Genomic DNA, 19,612 nt, shown 5'->3' with positions numbered 1-19,612 from the left:
TGAGGCACCATTACACGCCAGTCAGAATGGCTGCTATCCAAAAGTCTACAAGCAATAAATGCTGGAGAGGGTGTGGAGAAAAGGGAACCCTCTTACACTGTTGGTGGGAATGCAAACTAGTACAGCCGCTATGGAGAACAGTGCGGAGATTCCTTAAAACACTGGAAATAGAACTGCCATATGACCCAGCAATCCCACTTCTGGGCATACACACTGAGGAAACCAGATCTGAAAGAGACACGTGCACCCCAATGTTCATCACAGCACTGTTTATAATAGCCAGGACATGGAAGCAACCTAGATGCCCATCAGCAGATGACTGGATAAGGAAGCTGTGGTACATATACACCATGGAATATTACTCAGCCATTAAAAAGAATTCATTTGAACCAGTCCTAATGAGATGGATGAAGCTGGAGCCCATTATACAGAGTGAAGTAGCCAGAAAGATAAAGACCCAGAACAGATACTACGCATATATATGGAACTTAAAGATGGCAACAATAACCTTTATGCAAAACAGAAAAGAAGACACAGATGTACAAGAACAACTTTTAGACTCTGTGGGAGAAGGTAGGGTGGGATGTTCTCGAGAGAACAGCATTGAAACAAGTATTCAGGGTGAAACAGATCCCCAGCCCAGGCTGGATGCATGAGACGGGTGCTCAGGGCTGGTGCACTGGGAAGACCCAGAGGGATGGGATGGAGAGGGAGGCGGGAGGGGGGATTGGGATGGGGAACACATGTAAATCCATGGCTGATTCATGTCAATGTATGGCAAAAACCACTACAATATTGTAAAGTAATTAGCCTCCAACTAATATAAACAAATGGAAAAAAAATAAAATTCTGTGTTGCCACGACAACACCTGGTTCCACCTTAACTTTTCTTGAGCTAACCATTGTGTTTTTCTTATGGAAATGTTTTTCTTAAGCTATGTTAATGAAACTATGTATTTGCTTGAAAATCTGCTTTTTTCAAGATTCATGCAGTTGTTTCATGGTGGGGATGACTCACCTTGTGCCAATGCTATCTCAAAATGCATGTTGTGGGTGAGGGGCCTGGTGACACTCTCAGTTCTGAGGCGTTTCCTTTCTCTAATTAGCAGCTTGCTAATAGGTATAGAATTTCTTGCTTTAAACTAGCAAGGGGTGCACTCCTTCTGCCCCCTTCTAATATCTATGTCAGAAACTTGCTCTATCTCTTTTATAGTTTAATAAGACTTTATTACACAAAAGCTCTGAGTGATCAAGCCTCATCACTGGCCCCAGATGGAATTCCTTTCCTCCGGAGGCCAAGAATCGCAGCATTGTTCACAGTGCATAGCGGCAACCTTTCAGTATAGGCAGTAATTGTGATTACACATGGTATGAAAATAAATAAAATATGGAATACGCAAGTTGACATATCTGTCCACAGTGGTGCAAACAATAAAGAGTTACTTTATCTAGATGATTATCCTTTAAAAAAATATGCTTACTCTCTCCCTGTCATTATTCCCTTCCCATGAGCTCTTTTTTTTTTTTTGTACTTTTCCACTGATTCAAATCATCTTTAATAACTTACAGTAATGTTTAGTACTTTTTCAGTTCAGTTCAGTCACTCAGTCATGTCTGACTCTTTGTGACCCCATGAACTGCAGCATGCCAGACCTCCCTGTCCATCACCAATTCCCAGAGTCCACCCAAACTCATGTCCATTGAGTAGGTGATGCCATCCAACCACGAGCTCTTAAATCTCTCCATTTAAAACAACGAAATAATCTCTTAACCTTCTATCTCACTCTAGCTGACTCAGTATCTCCCTCCTATTCATCATCCCCAAATGTCTTGAGTTATCCATAGTACCCTGAGGCATATGCAGTCAGTGACCCCCTTACCTCCACTCAGCTCATGGTACAGGCCAGTGGCATCCTATTTTAAGCGCCCTGTGTACTCCCCTTGAGACTTCTCTCAGCCGTCTCTCGTGCCCTAGGGAATATCCCTCAGCCATCAATGGCTGGGAGTTGGAGGACAAATGCAACATCCCAGCATCTGGTGGAATGAGCATGACTGAGTTCTTTTTTGCATTTCTGTCAGAGATCCCCAGTAGGGCTGAACGGCAATCACTCACAGCATTAACGTGCTCAGTACCTTACCCTTTGCATGCTTCCTTCCCTTTCCTTCTCACTTGCCGCTTTCCTTACTGGTGCTTCCTGGGATTTCTCCCAAATAAAACACTTTAAGTCAGATCCTAGTCTCAGGATCCCTTTCTGGGGGAGCTAGACTGAAGCAACTCATTTCTGTTTCATCACCTTTTATCACTCTCCAACCATTCCCATGTGGGTTCTGCCCCATCACGTCGCTGAAGACTTCCGTGTCAGTGAATACAAAGGGCATTTTCATCTTAATCTCCCAGTGACATTACACAAATTGACTGCATAAACCTCTTGCAATACTCTTTTGACACCTTGATACTACGTACCATTTTTTCACCTTTTATTTCTCTGCTGCCTGGTCTTGCTCACAGTCTCCAACTAACAATTAAATATTAAAGTTCTTCATGGCTTGATTCTACACCTACTCCTCTTCTCACTCTATACACTCTCTCTGGATAATTTCATCTATGTGTTCCTTTTCAGTTGCCATCAAAAGGAAACAACTGACACATTTGTGCATCTAGCCCAAACCTTTAGCCTGTACTCCAGACTTGCATATCTAATTGTCTACTTCATACTTATATGATCTCTTGAAGGTAACTCAAACTCAACTGTATCCAAAGGAAAATATGACCTTTCCTCCAACACCCTGTACGATCCTATTGATCTCTATTTCAGGGAATGTTAACACTGTTCATCCAGCTTTCAAAGGCCAAATCCTAGTAATCATTCTCAGTTCATCTCTCTTCTTCATCACCATTCCCCAACACACACCCCATCTATCATCAATTGGATCCTTTTGATTTTACTTCTTAAATAGTTTTTAGCCTGTCCAAAAAATTTTAAAACAGAAGAAAAACCTGTCCGCTTCTTTTGCCTCTCCACCATCCCCTGAACCTCTACAAACACCTCCTCACTTGCTTGCCCACTTCCTCTCTACTGCAGCCTATGATCCATTCTTTACACTCTAATCAAAGTGGTAGGATCATTTCCACCCTTGTCGTCCTCCCTAAGTTTAAAACACATTAACATCAGTACTCATCAACTAGACACAAAAGCATTAGATCCTTCCTGTCTGGCTTCTACCTGTTTCTCCAGCCTCGTCTTGTCCCAGACTTCCCCTTCTTCACACATTGTGGCCTAACATGGGTGTCTTTGTATACACTGTGTTCTAAAACACCTCCATCTCTCCTTCATTCGCTCCATAACTAATAATAATTTTTCAGATCTTGATTGAATTGTTACTTGCTTAGGGATGGTTTTCATTCACCTCTCTTGCCAAGCTAATTCCTCCTAATATAAACTTTGTTTACTCCGCCTGTCCCTCTTGAATTACAATGATTACAGTTGAGATTCACAACAGTTATTTGCTCATTAAGTGAAGAATGGAAGAAAAGCTCCAGTCTCAAAGTGGAAGAATTGTGTTGTCTCCTGTTACAGGCTGAATTGTGTTCTCCCCTCAAAATTCGTGTACTGAAGTCCTAACCCCCAGTACCTCAGAATGTGACTGTATTTGGAAATGGAACTTTTGAAGATGTAATTTAGTTAAAATTGGATCATTTGGGTGACCCTATTCCAATATAAATAGCCACCCTATTCCCTGGTGGCTCAGCTGGTAAAGAATCCACCTGCAATGTGGGAGACCTGGGTTTGATCCCTGGGTTGGGAAGATCCCCTGAAGAAGGAAACAGCTACCCACTCCAGTATTCTGGCCTGGAGAACTCCATGGACTGTATAGTACATGGGGTTGCAAAGAGTCAGACATGACTGAGCGATTTTCACTTTTCATCACTTTCATTCCAGTTTGACTGGTGTCCTTATAAGAAGAGTAGATTAGGACCCAGAAAATGCGAAGAGAAGGACAGCCATGTGAAGACACAACAAGAAAGCAGCTGTCTGCAAGCCAAGGAGAGACGCCTCAGAAGAGGCTAAACCTGCTCGCTCCTTGATCTTGCACTTCCAGCCTCCAGAAGTGTCAGAAAATTAATTTCTGTTGTTAAAGCCACCCCGTCTGTGGTATTCTATTGTGGCAGCCCTAGCAAACTAATACATCTTGGCTGTCTCAATGGGCTGGTGTATACTACCTTGGAGTACATCCAGCACCATCTTATTCCTCAAAAACTGTGCTCACATACTTTGCCACTTTACCAAATACAGTTTTTGATGCTGCCAGGATGTTCTGTCTGCTCTAAATGAAGCAGCATTCATCATTGTCCCATGTGCTCAGCCTGAAAGCCAATTTTTATAAATTGGGGAATGAAATGACCTTGGTGTTCTGTGTGCATACATGCTCAATCGCTCAGTCAGTGCCCTCATTCCGTGGGTAGAAATCAATAATATGAAAGACAGCCTTTTTGGAAGGAAAAGGCAGTGCTTTTTAAGGTAGCTGCTCTTGAGATTTTCATGACACCTTTGTTGTTGAGGAATTTACAGTTTCCATCTCTTTATTTTATATCATTGTATTTCTTTCCTGATCGTGCCATGCAGCATGTGGGATCTTAGTTCCCTGACCAGAGATTGGACCTGCACCCTCTATGTTGAAAGCACAGTGTCTTAACCACTGGACTGCCAGGGAAGTCTATCTTTTTTAAGAACAACATTTCCTGTGGACTCTTTTTTTTTTTTTTTGCAAATTAGGTATTTGTTTTACTTTTGGTGGCACTGGGTCTTCGTTGCTGCCTGTGGGCTTTCTCCAGTTGTGGAGAGTGGAGGCTACTCTCTAGTTGTGGTGTGCAGGCTTCTTGTTGCGGAGCATGGGCTCTAGGTGCATGGACTCAGTAGTTGAAGTTCTTGATCTCTAGAGTATGGGCTCAGTAGTTGTGATTCATAGGCTTAGTTGCCCCATGGCATGTGGAATCTTCCTGGGCCAGGTGTCAAACCCCTGTCCCTTGCATTGGGAGGTGGATTGTTACCCACTGTACCATCAGGGAAATCCCATTTCCTACAAATCTTGTGACCAAGAATTCTAATATGTCCACTCCTTCTATTCATTTTTCTCAGAGTAGATCTGACAAATGATAAAGTCTCATGTTTGAAATAATAAGACATTTAACTGGGAAGAAGGCATTTCTTCAGTTGCAGGAAATAAAATGGTTTCTACTTGCTTATTTTTAGAGAATATTACTTCTTGGTTTATTAATTTTTGTAAGATTCTATTAATAATAGGATAATCATTTCCTTGAACATTTTGTATCACTTCTATAAGTGGCACTATACATGGTTAATAGCCTAACCCCAAAGCTAGCCATGTTTTCACATGTGATTAATATTTCTGTCTTTTTCTTAATGCTCCATTAACTACTGCAAAGTAAGTGGTCCTACTGCCAAAAGGCTTTTCCATTAAATGGAAATACATTTACTCACATTGTGAATTAATTAAAGCCATATGGAACTTAGAGCGGAAGAGTCTAACTTGCACATTTTGTTTTAGAGATTTAGAAAATATGGAGCCATTTGTGGCCGACAGGACTCCCATATGCTTTCCCATCTTAAAAATACAGTAACAAGTGTTTCAGCTTTTTCTCAGCTATCGCAGTTTTCATGTGTATGATTACAATGAGGTTCCATTTCTGTGGTTAGTAGCAAGGGGTTTATACTGAACATCAAAACCTCTGGATGGAGGGAGATTTTTCAGTGGTTTTTCTTCTGATTCCATAAATCTCTGATATTTTAGAAAGTTGAGCGTGGGGGCAGAGGGCCTGGCCACATGGGTTGTTAAGGTGATGGACGGCCATATCTCTAGTCTCAAACAAATCACATGCTTTTTCTGTTCAACAGCGATGCTGAGGTACACAGGTGTGGGGTAAGGAGGCCCATACACAAGAAGTTGCTTGTGCCAGGGTTCCTGTGAAGAAGAGGTGATAGAAGCTTGAGCAGTAGAACACATTGAGGACTTTTGTCCTCTGCATATCCTCCCTTATTCCCCAGTTCAGTAACTATTTGTTGAACACCTACTGTGGGCCCATGGGCCGAGCACTCATGAGTACCTGAGCGGCATCTCCACATTATGATGTAGCGGACAGAGAGGTGGCTGTGGTCCTCTCTTACTGCTCGCTCCATGGAAGGCCAGCTGGAAGGGTTGATGTCTATTTGTGGGCATCCATGACGGCACTTTCTGGAAGTTACTTGTCTCCAGAGGCACTGCTCCCAATTTCGCATGAAAAAAATTAAGGTCCCTTTCCTCTCTTTTCTGAAGACTAGGAGATGAGCTTTAAAACTTGTGCATCAGAATCCCCTGAAGGACTTGTTAAAAAACAGATTACTAGGCCACAGCCCTAGAGTTTTAGATTCAGTCGTTTGGGGGCGAGGCCTGAGAATTTGCATTTTTAACATATTCTCAGTTGGTCTGTTGGCCTCAGATCCAGACTTCTAGAACCGCTGGGCCAAGACATAGCCCCAAGCAACCAGAACCCTGTTATTCTCCACATACCATTCCAGGCCCTCTCAGCTCTTTTGTTCCCAAAGGTACCTTCCAAGAAGGCACGTGAACCTCCTCCACGTGTCACCACCCAAGATCCCCATTTGAAAAAGAAAAGAGAAGCATACTCAGAAGGTGGAGGTCTTCTATTATGGCTTCATCACTAATTGTAGGAATTGTATCTCCATCTTAATAACTGACTACTTGTTGAATACTTACTATATGCCAAACACTGTGGTGGACTTTGAATAATAATGAGTTAACATACACTGAGTGCTTGCCTGTGGGTTAAGCTGTAGTCATGGTCATTTCAATGGTCATTTGATTTTCACTAGAGTTCATTTTACAGATGAGGAAACTGAGGGATATAGATGCTGATAACTTGTGCAGAGACATATATAGCTGGTGAATAGTGGAGCCAAAAATATGAAACTAAGAAAGTGTGAGATCTTAACCATTAAGATATAGTACCTTTCAACATATGTCTGTGTCTGTGTATCTTGTTTAGTTGCTTAAGTCATGTCTTACTCTTTGTGATCCCATGGACCATAGCCTGCCAGGCCCTTCTGTCCATGGGATTCTCCAAGCAAGAATACTGGAGTGGGTAGCTGTTCCCTTCACCAGGGGATCTTCCTGACCCAGGGATCGAACCCGTGTCTCCCGAATTGGCAGGCAGAGTCTTTACCACTGAGCCACCTGGGAAACCCTCTGGATCTATCTAAATTCCATTTAATCTTCCCAAGAACCTTAAAAAGTAAGCATTATTAGCCTCATCTATAGATGAGGCAGCTGAAGTTTAGAAATATGAACAACTTGCCCACCAGGTCAGGGTTGGATGGGAATGCAGGCTGGCTGATTCCTGAATACATGCTTCTGGTGTATAAAAGATTATATTTGCTTCAGCAGGTAAGACCAGCCATTGTCCTCCCAGGGCTCATTGGCAGCCCTTGACCTGGCCAGAACCCCTCTCCGAAATGGCTGAAATGAATGGGGAAGATGAGTTGGGGCCACCGGGATTCATAGCACCTAAATGATAATGTCCCCACACCAAAGGGCTGGAATAGCTCCTCAAATTGACGGAAGATTGGCCAGAATTTCTCCAAGTGTCATTTAGTGTTGGGCCCTTGGTCCTCCAGATTAGGATGACTGCTCTGTAAGGGACCAACTGGACCCACATTTGGATCCATCAATTTTCAGGGACTTTCTCAGAGCCCAGAAAGTAACTTATTGCAAAATCAAGTGTCTCCCAATACTGCCCCCCTTCAGGACTGTAACACACCTTCTCCCCGATGGTGAAAAGTTGGTCAGGGACAGCTCACAGCTGTGTCCTTCTCCAGAAATTGCCCTTGGCTGAAGAGAGACACTTCATCCAAGGCTATGCCTCTTTGGGATTTAGGAGGACATCCCCTAACCAATGACTGGTTGCTGCCAGGGCATAAAGGCCCAGACTCCTGGTCGCAATCAGGATATTTCTGCCAGGTCATCCCAGATCTGGAGGTCCTAGGGTGACCAGCCATCCCTGGCTTGCCTGGGCCTGAAGAGTTTCCCAGGACTCAAGACTTGAAGTGCTAAGACTTGAGCAAACTGGGACAAGTTGATCACCCTAAGAGATCCCCTTGTCTCTGTCTGAGACAGTCTGAGGTCCATCTTCTCCTCCTGCCCACCACCTGCTTCCTTCCCTTCCCTTCCCTCATAAGTGTTGATTTCTAGGCCATTTCCTAATAAATTTCCCTCAAGTTGATCCCTATCTCAGAGTCTGCTGTTGAGGCTTTTCTGAGAACCTGTCAGGTTTTCCCTAACACCTGTGACACCCCAGACTAGGGGAACTGCTGGACGAGAATGCCACCTCCTGCAATTAACCCTTCTCCCCTCACCTGCTGAAAGACTCATTGGATGAGTCCAGAGAGATGGTACCAAAGTGGATGGACAAAATGAAGCTAACGGGGATCACAGCCAGATACAGAATTCACTCAGCATCTCCAGTAGTTGAAATCTATTTGTCAGAGATGAAGTCACAGTATCTGAAGCAGAGTGGAGTAAATCTATTAATAACTTGTGCTATAATGCACACTTCTAATTTTAACTTGTGGGGAAATGTGTTCATATTGAAATAAATTCTTAAAGACTCTCTACCCCAAAGTCTAGTCTGTCTGTCTGTCTCCCCCCACTGCCACCTTCCTTTTTCTTTTCGAAAAAATTTTATTTTATTTTGGAGTATAGTTGGTTTACAATATCATGTTACTTTCAGATGTACAACTAAGTGATTCAATTATACATTTTCATGTATCTGTTCTTTTTCAGATTCTTTTCCTATTTAGGTTATTACAGAATATTGGGTAGAGTTCCCTTTGCCATTTAATAGGTCCTTGTTGATTATCTGTTTTATATATAGTAGTATGTATTTATTAATCCTGACCTCCTAATTTATCCTCCCCCACCAACCATAAATTTGTTTTCTATGTCTGTGAGTCTCTTTCTGTTTTGTATATAAGTTCATTTGTATCATTTTAAGATTCCACATATAAGTGATATCAGATGACATTTGTTTTTCTCTTTGTCAAGGTTTCTGCCTTTGCCAGAATTTTTAACTAATAAAAATGTGTTTACTGAGCCTGACTCCCTAAAGCCGGGTACAACATGATTGAATTATAAATTTTGTATGACATGGGCTGTAATCAAGGTGGAGATCCTTACCAAGAAATAATTAGCTCTGAGGATAGAGAACTCAGCAGATGCATAATAATTAAATTGGCTCTCGGTTTTTATTTTGTTGAGAACTCTAAGCTATATTGATTTTTCAGACCAGATGTGGATTCAAACCAGATGCTACCCCTTGCAAATCTTTGCTGAAGTGCTCATTAAAAAAAAAAAAAAAAGGGAATAATCTTGAAAATTCCTCCCTAGTACATTAACACATTTTGGAAAATCTCAACACTTGCAGCTTCAAAGTACCTGACTTGGGGTTCTGAACTCCTCCAAGTGGGAGAAGTCAAGTGGGAGATGCTGGTCCTTCCAGTATCTGGTGGGTCTCCCAACATGGAGGGAAAAATCTAAGAAGAGAACCAGATGGGTGACGGTTTCAGTTTTGCCAGTTGTAAAGTTCTAGGGTCTGTTACACAACTATGAATACGATTAACACCACTTGAACTGTACAGTTAAAAGGCTAATGTTTATATTAGTGCTTCTACTCTATTTTTAGAAAAAGACAGAGACTCGAGGCCAAGCATGAGGTAGCAAATGACCTGCTGACTGCTGCTGCTCGCAGGAGGGCTGTAGAGAAAGCCTCCTTGCTCTGAATGGCTCCTTTCTCCCAGACCCAGTCTTCTTCCTAATCTTCTGACCTTGATTCCCAAGCCCATACCTCAGCTGTTCTTATTCCATCTCTCAGGACTACCTTACTCCTCTGCGTCCCAGTAAATGTGTTCACTCCCTGGTGAACGGCCTCCCCTTGGGCTGGCATCTACTTTGAGTGGGACCTCCCTCATCCAGGCGACCCTCTGTGTCTGAACCAGAGGCTACCAGCCACGCATGCTTCGGTGCTTCCAGCCCCATAGTCTTTCAGAAGGCGTTCTCGGCCTGAAATGTGCCCTCCTGATCTTCAGGAAGTTAGACATACCCTCTCTTTAGTTCCCACAACCCCATTTGGACCCTCGCCACGTTATCTTATAATTGTCCGTTTCACATTGTATCTGCTTACATTTCTGTCTCTTCAGCCAGTACCTCAGTGTGAGCAACTTGAGGGCTGCAACTAGTATATAGTTGGGCTAGAAAGTTATTTTATTTTTCTATCTATGATGTGTGATGTGTGTATGTGCTCATTCGTGACTCTTTGTGACCTCATGAATTATAGCCCGCCAGGCTTCTCTGTCTATGGAATTTTCCCAGCAAGAATACTGGAGTGGGTTGCCATTTCCTTCTCCAGGGGATCTTCCTGACCCAGGGATCAAACCTGCGTCTCTTTTGTCTCCTGCATGATTCTTTACCACTGTGCCAACTGGGAATCCCTCTTTCTATGATAGCAGAGCTTATTTTGAATTTCACAGTTTTTGATCATCCTGATAAAAATTAGTTGATTCTGGAAAAAAAATTGGTTTGTTATTGATTAAGCACATACCAATTTCAGAAGGCATTGTTCTGATTTTATATATGATACAAATATAAAAGTTATTAAATAGTTTCTATAAGGAAATTCTATTGATTGCCCCCAAGGGAAAAGTATGATAGTCTTCCAATACTTATCTACTATGGGAAAATAGATCTTTTAAAAAAAATAAAATCTCACTGTTAGTGTAAATAAATGGACTGTGGTGTAAAAATGATTTTACTGTCAACATGCCTTATTCAGCCTCCTTTTTATTTATGTCACTTTTACTAAATTTACGTCACCAAAAAAGAAACAACCCCAAATCTATTTGTTGTCACCTTCTTTTAGCTTATGGTTGACATGACAATTCCAAAGACATTTAGAGCTTAGGCTTTCTAAGAAAAGAATATGAGCTAGGTAGAATGCAAGATTTGTATTTGTTTCTTTAACTTCTGTATTTATCAAAGTTATATTTCTGTGTGCAGAGTTATAATGAGCATAAAATGCACATATAATATTTTTACAGATTTATATAAAAACCAAATGTCTCCCCTGCCATTTGCTCCCTTTGAGAGAAATCACTTTCTCCTTTTCTTAGCTGATTTATTTTTATTTAACTATTCTATTTCTCTAAATAGCATGTTTCTCTCAGTAATTGCTGCTTCTTGATTTTTTGGCTCAGGCATAATTAACTGACTTCCCACTGTGGAAAATGAGCATTTAACATCCTCCCTTTCCCCAGTGTTCTCCTCTATTATGGCTATATAAATACTATACAGTGGTGAGCTTTGTTGTAAAACATGGTTACTTTTCCTTGTATATACTTTTGATTCTCCTGTGATTGGTAATTGCATAGGAATTTGCATAGGCATGCTTAGTTTTCTGTGTCCTTAGCATTAAATATTAATTAAACACCATACTTTTTAGCAACTGTCTGAATCTCTTTTCAAGAGGTCCAGTCACACCCATTGTTCTACAATGTTCATTTTTCTTCTAGAAATTTCTCCTGAAGCTTTCTCGTCTGTGCTTCTCTGGTTGTGTTGTCTTCTGCGCCTTCTACACTGCTGCCTCTGCCCTGTACCGATCTCCTAGGGCATGTATTCAGAGATTCCTTCATCAGGAAAGCATACCCTGAAGTGGCTTCCAAATTATGAAGATGAGATGGTAAGTCTTTGAGACCTTTTCATTTGACTGATAAATTTGGCTGAGTACAGAATTCTCGGTGGGAAATTGTTTTTAAAGCATTGTGCCTTTGTTTTCGAGCTTCCAGGAATGCTGTTAAACAGTCTGAAATTATCCCAGTTTCTGAGTAGTGGAATGTGACCTGTTTATTCTCTCTCTTGCTCTCAGTCTGTCTCTGTTTCTCTCAGCATGTATCTAGGATCTTTTTATACTCAGGATGCTGAATTTCTTGATGATGGGTCCTCGTGTGTTTATTTTTATCCATGACCCTATTTGCTCTGTCAATTTTTTCCATTTAGAAGCATATGTCCTTTGATTCTAAACATTTTCTTTAATTATGTCGGTTGTTTTGCCTCTGTTTTTATCTTTTGGAGCACCTCTGATTTGGCTTTTTGTTGTGCTGAACTGCTCTTTTCATTTTCTTATTTTCCTGTCTCATTACTTTTTAAAGCTACTTTCTGGAAGACTTCTTGAAATATGTCTCCCAACCCAACCATCAAGGTTTTCATTTGTGCTGTCATTTAAAAACAATTTTTTTTAAAGAGGCATAGTTACCTTCTTAATGTTGTGTTTTTATGATAGCTTGTTCTTGTTTCATGCTTGCAATATCTTCTCTGGTGGTATTAACAATAGACTTTTAAGGTTTTTGGTTTTCTGATTTGTCTTCTCCGTACAAAGCCACTGTCATATCTAGGTGGCATTTTCTCTGGTAGGTGTATTGGTCTCAATATTGTGTGTTAGAGACTTTCCTCAGATATCTGGTAATTCTTGATATACACTCATACTTAAGATTGTGAGATTAAGTATGTTACTTATTAGAAGCTCTGGCCAATCAGAGTCTCTCATCCCCCTGGATGAGTGATTAATTCAGGGATGAGCATATTGTCTTACGCTGGGTTGATGTGTATTCTCTTGAGGATTAGGAAAAATGACTCTGTATTCCCAGTGTTACTAAGCTAGAAGGATGTGAATTTTGATTTGCTGGTGCCATCTTGACCCATGCGTAGAGAGAGATCTCAAAAGATGGGGAGACAGAATGTCGATGACATCACTCGCAGCCCTGGATCTGATTAATTACACATCTTTTGACTCCTCCCTAACTTTAGTTACCGTACCCCCTTGAGTTTTTTTCTTGCTTAAATTATTCTGAGTTGGGTTTCTATGACTTTGAACCGGAATTTTTTTTACAGATACGATGTCTTTCACCATGTTTCTCTGTCCGCCTGAAAATAATACAATTTATGCCACCTGCATATGCAAAGGGTCATCAACTATTCATCATTTCACTTCAGCTTTCTCATAATGGCTTATATACCCTCTGAGCACTAGTGTGTCAGCCACTGTCCAATATAGCAACAGTGAGAATGACTACATGGGGACAGACACAAAAATACCATCTGCAAGTAACAATGATGATAGATTCACATTTCCTCTGAGGGCTACCTCCTCTTTCTCAAAGGTCTCATTCACTGCCTGGCTATTAAATAGGAAGAAATTGTGCCCAAGATTATTCACTGATTACTTATTTTTCATTCTTACTGATTTCCTCATGATGGCATGTATATTAATGCCTCTTTATCTTGGAGTGTTTCCTCATTTGACTTGTTCGTGAGAATAGGGCAAACGTTCCTTATTTATAATGTCCTTATTTACTGGGTTCAACTGTTTTGATATTACCACTTTAAAACTCATATTTCTTACACAGTTTTCAGTTACTCTTTTTAGCAGATAGTGGATAACTTCTCTCTTTCTCTCTGTTTTTTTTTTTTTTGTATATGAAATCTTTATTGATTCAAAGAATATTCACTGAGCATTCATTAACTGAATACCAGAAAATGTTCTAAGGTCTCAGTATAAAATAGTAACAAGTCAACTTCTCAATTTGAGAAGTCTATCTGTTGTTTCGCAAATTCCAGTTTAGATTCCTCTAAGAGAAATGAGAACTGAGAATATCATAATCATACTTTTTTTTTTCTTGAGCCATGTCTGAATATGAAATATCTTTAGCTTCCCAGGGCTTCTAAAGATAGCTCTCATAAACTTCATATTCTTACAAAATCAGGTTGCTGTGGAAAGCAGTGGAGAGTGTCTCACACTTCTCTGTCCACAGGGCCTGATGCATTTTCTGTGTCCATAAAAAGAAGCCACATAATAATGACTGATTTTACTTGGAAACAGTTTTTCCTGTCAAAAATATTCTTAGTGATTTGTTTAATCAGCCTTCCTGATTCTGAACACATTGGAAAGATGGTGTTTATCATCTTTACTAGTTGATTCCATCACATGTGAGCCTCTGGGCATGCTCACATGATCCTGGGACTGGAGGAAAAAGAGACGATCATTCATTGTTTCATGCTCTACAGTAAGTGTCGAAAAAGCAAGAAATAGGCTCTTATCTCAGAGCCAGGAGTTGCTTATAGGGCCAGAATATTTAAATAAGGAACTGGGCGTCACCAAAAAGAGGCAATGCATTTAGAGATTCTGAAGAAAAGGACCAGGCACCCCTCAAACATCACCACCTGAAGGTTAAGCCCCAAGGGGACCCTTCAGTCCTTGCCTGTCTCCCCTCCTGCCCCTCTGTCTTTTTTGTATGACTTCATCCCACTTTTTTCTTTTTATGTTTGGTGCATTTTTCCATTTTAAATATTTCTCTTTTCCATCTTTCCAAAAATATGACTCCCCGGCTAAACCCAGTCTGATTATTTTTTCTTTGAGCCTTGTCTGATTTTTAAAATACTTGTTGACTTTTCAGTCATTTCATCTGGAGGCAAGTACAGTATGCATCTTAATTTAAGGACAATTTGGTAGTATCACTACAATGAAACAAATAAAGAATATACACGAGCACAGACAAAATGTTAATAATGGAGACAAACCCAGTCTAAAAGTTTCCTTTACCTTTTCCCAAGGATTCTGGGAACTACCTCCTTCTACCCACAATGATGCATTTCTTTAAAATTTACACCTTCTTATCTTTCTAGCTAGTGAAAGAGTGTTATAGAGTTGGATCTATAAAGCAATGTGAAATTTCTTATCTTTAGAAAACACAGTGTCATGAAATCTGGCTGTGCAAAAGAAGCAGATTCATCTATACCAATGTCACTGTCATGGTGCCTGGTGGCCCAGAGGCAGAGGGTTTCTGGTTACATGATCATAAGGCTATGATCTAAGTCTCTATTGCCTGTGAAGTGACCATGTGGTGGTTAATAAAAAAAATAGCCTTGGCATCAAGAGGTTGTGCCTCTAGATTTATAAAATTTAGATTAGATCATTGTAAGGTCTTTCCCAGCTGTAACATTTTATGTTTTAGATCAATATAGCTGTGCCTCTTGGAGGAATTTTCTCTCTTCTTATTCTCAGTTTTGAAGGGGGAAAAAAAATCCTCATTTTGCGAAAAGACTTTTGTGAGGCCCACCCCCCATTTTATAGAACATAAGGCCCTTCCCTTCAATCCATCCATTACACCCCTCTTCTTCCAGGAATAGTGGGAACATTAAGTTGACTAAACCCTATAATTCTAAGCTTTCTTGGCTTAATATTGTTCTGTGGAGTTAAGAACTCTGAATACCCCTGTGGACACTCTCCCATCTTGTTTTTCCAAGAGGATTTTATTCTTGACCCACAGGAGTTGGAGTAACTCAACAATAAAATGTTGAGGATTTCATAGTAACTACTTCTCTATGCCACAGACGGTTTTCCTCAGTACAGAGTCTTCATCAGGCAATGTGACAGGAAACATTTTCACTGGCAAACATTTTCAGTTTCATTTAGGGATGGTGTATGGGGAGACACAAGCTGGCTTTATGTTTCAATATTATTAGATGAGTTTCTGCCAGACAGTTTTTTTCTTGAGGTAAAAACCATTCTGACATAGGCACTTGGGTTTTATTCATCTCTGAAATTACTCTCATAACCAGTTTGAGAAGAGGGTTTAAATACAACTGGATTTTTTTCCCTCTAGTCACTACTTTCAACCACGTCCTGTAATATCTCCCTTCCCTGGCACATAATGAATCACTTATTGGTAGGCTGGGCAATTACCTTCTGGGGCCTATCAGTTACTTCAAGACCAGCCCAGGTTAAAGCTTCAATCTCAGACATCATTTATATAGCTCATCTCCTTCAGCATCATGATTACAACCAGTGGATGGGAGCTTAATCAGCTCTGAAGACATGGTTTTCCCCACTCAACCTTCCAGAACTAACTAGAGAGAGACAGGAGGAGAGACAAGGAAGGAGACAAGTGCTCTTGACTTAAGATGGCTGTTGTCCATACTAACACATATATATGGAATTTAGAAAGATGGTAACGATAACCCTATATGCAAAACAGAAAAAGAGACACAGAAATACAGAACAGACTTTTGAACTCTGTGGGAGAAGGTGAGGGTGGGATGTTTCAAAAGAACAGCATGTATACTATCTATGGTGAAACAGATCCCCAGCCCAGGTGGGATGCATGAGACAAGTGCTCCGGCCTGGTGCACTGGGAAGACCCAGAGGAATCGGGTGGAGAGGGAGATGGGAGGGGGGATCGGGATGGGGAATAAGTGTAAATCTATGGCTGATTCATATCAATGTATGACAAAACCCACTGAAATGTTGTGAAGTAATTAGCCTCCAACTAATAAAAAAATTAAAAAAAAAAAAAAAGATGGCTGTTGTCATGCTCTCTGGCTCTCATAACGTCGCTAGATATCTCTGATCCTTGATAACCCTGTGGTAGACATCCAAAGGAGACGGATCCTGGCTCTCTGTGGACTGGGAGTTCAAGGGTATGAGATCTTGGGGATAAAGTTCAGGGCGTCTCTCACTGCCCAAAACCCTGAAAAGGTTGACACATTCAACTTTAGCCCTGTTCAGCCTCTCACCCCCCACCCCAGGTGTTCTGAGGTCACCTCGCTGAGTGCTTGTCTGGCATATCAACAGGATGGGTCCAGTCCCCTTACTGCCTTAGTATAGGTCCCCAAAAACATACTCTTAGATGAGAAATGCAGAAAAGGAGTAGGAAGTGATGGAGCAACGAAGCCAGCTGGAGCTCAGTTTCCAGCCAGTGTAGAATATGGGCCTTAGAGTTTTCCTGCTCGTGAGGGAAGGGAAATGAGTGCTCTGTAGGCATCCTCGTCAGTGATGAGTTGAGAATTATTCTCACAGATGTAAACTTCACAGCATCTTTGGCCCGTGTGAGCATGGCAGGTTGGACTCCAGTGGCCAGAGGAAGCTCTTTGGCAAAGAGCCACAGAGGTAGAAGCTGGTGGTGCCCTTCATGGCACCATCTCCAATCTCATCCCCATAGGGTCCACAATGGCGACTGCACTGCCTCAGTCTTGAGCTGTGACACACGCCTCACTCCCTGACTCAGTTGAGAGGGACAGTGGCTTAGTGGACACATTCTCCCCAGGGCAGGAGGTACAGACTCCCAGAGGGGTGGGAGAAAGCTCGCCAGGCCATCTAGGGCCTAACCTTTGAACTCACTCCCTGTCCCTCTGGCCTGTTCTTCAGTGGTCAAGTTCAGTACTTATAGGGGAATGGGAAGCATACCGCTTCTCCCATGGAAATAGAGCAGGAGGCAGAGGAGGTGACTACCTGGTCAACAGTAATGGCATTTCCCACACACTCTTTCCAAGCAAGGAAAAGATTGAAGAGCCTCAAAATGAATAGTAACAAATGTCTAGAGAAAACAAAGACATAGCTATTGTGCTTGCTGGTTTAAGATGCTACTGATTACTTTCAAGCATGTATTTGCACCAGAGAAGAGGAGACCAAAATAAGATTTTAGGTAGTTAGTAGAATTCTTTTAATGTATTAATTTATTAGTAACTAATAAGCACTTACCACATAATATAGCATTATAATAATTCATGTATGTGTTTATTACAGTAAACTATTAAAAAGTAATAACTCGGCAGCTGGTGTGTGCAGCTCTTTGTCAGGGCTTGGCAGAGAGAAAAATGAGATCAGGTCAGAGCCAGAGGAGAGATTCAGAGAGCATCATGGAAAAGACAAGTGACTTTTTGGTGGAAAAGAAGAAAAACCATTATGAAGACAAAAAGAGAGGGGTTAGCTACAAAAGAACATTTCCTAAGTAGGCGGGAGTTCATTCTAGCTGAGGGACCTCTAATGCTGAAAAGAGAATGCCAAGTGTGGCTAGTAACTTCAAAAATGCATTTCTAAGCCCTATGGGGCAAGATCCCAAGCTAATTATTAGTTAAGATAGTAACAATTATTAATCATCGTTAATTTTGTCATGAAAATCAATATCTGATTTTTTCACTCTCTTTCTTTTCAGTGTCCTCTTCTCCTACACCCTTAATTTAACAAATCAAGGCCTGAAATAACAAGAATAATGTGGCTCAGCTATTAAGAATCCACCTGCAATGCAGGAGACCTGGGTTCGATCCTTGGGCTGGGAAGATTCCCTGGAGAAGGGAAGGCTACCCACTCCAGTATTCTGACCTGGAGAATTCCATAGACTATATAGTCCATGGGGTCGCAAAGAGTCAGACATGACTGAGCAACTTTCACTTTCAAAGACGGCAAGCTGAATAATAGCTTCCAAAGATGTCCTTATCTGAATCCCTGGAAACACCTTACATTAGAAAGGGATTGGACGGGTGTGATTAAGTTTAAACTCTTGAGTGTGGAGAGCATCCTGAATTAGACAGATGGACTCAGCGTGATCCACAAGGGTTCCTATAAGGGGGAGACAGGGGGAGATCAAGGTTCTGTGAAGGAGGAGGCAGAGATAGGAGAGATGCAACCAGGAGCCAAGGAAAAGAGGAAAGCTCCCAGAAGGTGTAAGAAAGAGGCTAGGAACAGATTCCTCCCTGGAGCCTCCAGAAGGTCCCAGCCTTGTCAGCACCTTCATTTTGCTCCTTTTAACTCATTTCAGACTTCTGACCTGCAAAGTATAAGATAATAAATTTGTGTTGTTTTAAGCCACGAAATTTGTGGCCATTTATTACAGCAGCCTTAAGAAACTAATATAATAAGCAGCATTTATTGGGTGTGCCCTGTGTGCCAGGCACTGTGCTGAGTGCTAGGAGGTGTCCTGTCTCCTTACCCCATGTTACAATCAGGGAGCTTGTCCCCAGCTACACAGCTGTTGTGTGCTGGGAGTCAGGACTCAGATCTGGACCTCAGACCCTGTATTGTTCCCATCCTGTTAAGAATCAGAGCTCTACTGTTCTCCGTTAAAAGGTACCAGAGCCTCTTAGAGAAACTGCCGATTCTCGAACTGGAGCAGGGAAGACCAGGTAAGACAAGATGAGCCTGGAGTGTCTTGCAGTGCCACAGAGCAAGGAGGTAGTCAAAAACAAAGATGGCGGCATGTGAAGGGACGTGGGAGCCAAGCTGAACATGTTCTCGATGGCCAAAGCTGGAAAAATTTGAGCCACTAAATAAAGTAGTATTGGGTTATAACCCAAGGTAGAAATTAAACAGCCAAGCACCCAAACAAATAGAAAGAAATGATCAAATAAATATATAGAGGAGAAAGGACATACTTTCCTTATAGAAGGGTTTCAAATAATATTTTTAAATACCCACTCCCTCCTGGAGGTGGAGTTTAATCCCCGACCCCTACCCCGGTGTGGACTGGGTGTAGTGACTCATTCTAATGAATAGAGGATGGAAAGGGAAAAGTGATAACTTTATGGTGGAGAAACCTGGTGAACAGCACCTTATCCAAGTGGTCAAAGTTAACATCACCCATGATAAGTCATGTGGATTATGTATGCCCTGATGTGATGTGATGAGAAGGGTACTTCACCTGTGTGGTCCTTTCCTCCA

The sequence above is a fragment of the Cervus canadensis genome, chromosome X, assembly GCF_019320065.1.
Source record: "Cervus canadensis isolate Bull #8, Minnesota chromosome X, ASM1932006v1, whole genome shotgun sequence".
NCBI classification, from domain to species: Eukaryota; Metazoa; Chordata; class Mammalia; order Artiodactyla; family Cervidae; genus Cervus; species Cervus canadensis.
The sequence above is the reverse complement of the archived record's forward strand: the minus strand, read 5'-3'. Positions refer to the sequence as shown.